The following is a 3,471-nucleotide window of genomic DNA, read 5'->3' on the forward strand; positions in this document are numbered from 1 at the left end:
TTGATGGTGTAAAAATATGGTAAGAGATGAATGTTTTTAATTACTGTACTTTTCTTATCCTGATTTTAAGTATTTCAACATAATTCAAATAATTCACAGCCGGTAATGACATTTTATTGGTACGTATTATATATTGTATATAAGGATGATGATTGGGGTGAAACACACGGTAAGTGTATAAGTTTTTAATGTTCTATCTGTGCCGATCTTGTTGATCTTCTACTTGGTTATACAGACAAGAAACAATATTTTTTTTTTTTCGGTTGGCTTTACAGACCTTGTAGATCTTTGGCCGCCCGAACCAGTCTTCTCTACGCCTGCCTATCTTGGGCTTCTGCCAGCAAATCGGAAAGCAGCTCTTTTTCATCTTGGTCAATTCAGCCTATCCATCTGTTTTTTGTCCTCCCTCGTGGTCTCTTGCCAACTATACTGACATTCATTGTTGTGTAGAGACGTCCTGATGGATTGCTTCAAGCCACATGTCCTACCCATCTTATACTCCTTGCCTTCACATCATGAGATATTGACAGATCAGTTTCTGCAAACAGTTCACTTTTAGTTCTTCTCCTCCGTGTGTTAAGGCTCTTATCCCTGATCGATTCTGTAATTGTACATAGGACTTTCCGTTCAAATCTCTCGATTCTGCTTTCTAGGGTACCTGTTAGAGCCCAGGTCTCGCAGATGTATATCAGAGCTTATAAACAGTGAAGTCAAAGAATGAAGGTTACTCACTTATTAACCATGCTGAAAGTTTTTGGTAATCTATGTTATAACCCTGTTCATTTAATTGTTCATAAACTGTATCGTTTATTTTTGAAACTTTTTTAGAAATTGCACTCTGCAATAAAATATTAAAAAAATTATGTTAAATATTGAAATGAATTTGTTGTTATTTTAATTACTATTTAGAAGTTTAGTCCGCCTTGATGACCTTTTTTGAGTCATTGTTATTTAATGCATTTTTCTTGTTTAAATAAAAGACATAAATGTAATTTGAATTTGAATTTTAACACCACTATCCATATTTATGTGAATTGAGTTAGGTTTTAGGTTATGGAGTACTAGTTTCATGACTAATAATTAAGTATTGAATTAAATATAGTAAAAATAAATGAGTAAATTTTGATTAAACTGAATTAGAATTAAAATAAAAGTCAGCTCTTCTTGGTCAGATTTGAACTGACACTGCTGCAGTTGTGAGGCTGCTAGGGTGATGCCTTAACTCCCTCAGCTCTAAATGTCCTCTGCTGTTGGCCCTTTAAGACCTCAGTAATATATTCTTCAGGCTTTTTAAGTTCGATTTCAAATATATTCATCTCTATCATAATTTAATATTAACATCTTTAAAGTGAATGTTTATTTTCTCCTGGATTTTTGTAGCAAACAAGGTATCAACTTATCATCAAAGGGAAAGATATCACCGCCTTATCATTGGATGAAGAGGAAGTCAGCGATTATCTGTCTTTCACAACTTCGTAGGCAGAACTTCACACACCTTGTCATTCGGACTCTTCCTACATGGGAAAAGGTTACTATTTCTTTTTCTATTTTAATGCTAATTTTGGTAGATTTTAGCCCTATGTTTCGTGTATTTTCTTTTTTTAGTTTAGGTTCATAGACGATTTAAATATCTTTCAGATGACCTTTGGGTAAGTCCCAAGAGATAAATATTTAAGTAAACTAATTAAAAGGGACTGGGTTTTCATGGGAACCTATCCGAAATACTTTTAAATAAAAATATGGCTACAAAGTACAATACTCCGTCTATCTTTGATAATACTGGTCTAATTTATGTATATATTTTTTTATTTATTTATCATTTTAAATAACAAATAAAATTTTCCTTCCAAGTATTATTTAAAAACTGTTGTTAAAGATAATAGTTTTGTAGAGAAATTAATTAACTTACCTTTTAATTGATTATTCATAAAATATATGTATTTTTAGTTATATGCAAATGTAAATAAATAGCTTTACCTTATAATTTTTATCCTTTTTTTTCTCTTGGGGATGAACAATGTATGAAAAATAAAAGTTCTCTAAAAAGAGAAGACTGGTCAAATTTTATCAAAATCTCTAGAGCCATTTTGGTACTGCAGTCTGTAGAAAAAAAAATGTTTTTCGACAATTGCACATCAACTATTGCTCATAAGATGCTCGATTTGGTACAAACAAGCATCAGAAGCCAAAACTCTATAAAACAAAAGAAATCCAGAAAATCAGTCCACATCTTGAAGAGATAACTGTGGCCCAGACAGACAGACAGAAAGTGCATTTTTTTTTTTTTTGATTTAGGAAGCTCTGAAAGGCTGTTGAAAACCGCACATCTAAAATTACACCCAATTACAATACTTTACTAGTAGTGGTAGGAAAGCTATAATTAAATTTTATGAAATTGTTGATCAATATTAAGCATATATATTATTATGTTAAAAAAATTCCTAATTTAAATATCTATGTGAAAAAATTAAAATCTATGGAGGATCAATATCAAGGACAAAAAAAAAAAATAGAAAATCCTTTCATTCTTTCATCTTTCAAAAATAGGCAATCCTTACATCCCTTCATCTTTCAAAAATAGGAAATGATTACATTCCTTCATCTTTCAATATTAGGCAATCTTTATAGTAAGTGTAAGATTCATATTAAATTATGAACCTTTTTTTTTTCTTCTAAGGAAATTACTTTTATTTTAATGATAATAAAAATAATTTTTGTATTAATTATAATAAAAATATCCATATAGTCCCACACTTTTTATTTTCATGTAACTCCTATGTTTCGGCTATTTTCAAGGATCTTACAATATCACAGCTAACATTGTTATCAAACTGTTGCAGGCTAATATGCTTTTGTCAAATTTTACCTTAGTCGATAACCCATTATTATTATCACAACTTCACTTATTATAATTATTCAGTTTACAATGTCTATTACACTTGTAGCAAGAGAAACAAGAAGTTCAGCTCCAATGCACCAGCGCAACACCTCGAGCCTCACTGAAGCTCTCAAATTTATACATTATTTTCTTTTATAAAAACATATTATTTTTACCTATTATTAGTTTTTGTATTTACTACTGAGTAATGTCGATAAAATAATGAATAAACGATATCAATATAACGCATGAAACTTCCTCAAAAAGATAAGATAAGACTCCTTCTCGGTCTCAGCACTATTCTCTAGGCCTATAATTAAGGGCCTTTAAGAAAGCGTAATTGATCATCGATTCACAGCTCTGTCCGAGGCTTAGTCCTGCACGGGTAGAGGGTAGCGCATGCTCTACATGAGGTACTTTCAGTTGATAGTTGATCTTTTTCTCTAAAGAGTTGTCTTTGTTTTACGTTCACTCAAGACATGGCCTCTCTCCTTCTTTTCTCTTTTCCTTCTATCCTTTTGTAGAACCCGGCGACTAGCTACCCTCCAAGCTTACATACCTCCTCTGTTTCTAGGAATAGTACCCTAGTACCC

At 31.6% G+C, this 3,471-nt stretch overlaps 1 protein-coding gene across 1 annotated transcript in view; it reads left to right on the forward strand.

Moving 5' to 3' along the window:
• PGAP1 (GPI inositol-deacylase) overlaps positions 1-3,471 on the forward strand; it is a gene marked incomplete in the record, with an annotated part of 49,588 nt that overhangs the window by 8,316 nt on the left and 37,801 nt on the right.

This window comes from Halyomorpha halys, unplaced genomic scaffold (genome assembly GCF_000696795.3).
Source record: "Halyomorpha halys isolate HHAL.00 unplaced genomic scaffold, Hhal_1.1 Scaffold141.1, whole genome shotgun sequence".
NCBI lineage: Eukaryota > Metazoa > Arthropoda > Insecta > Hemiptera > Pentatomidae > Halyomorpha > Halyomorpha halys.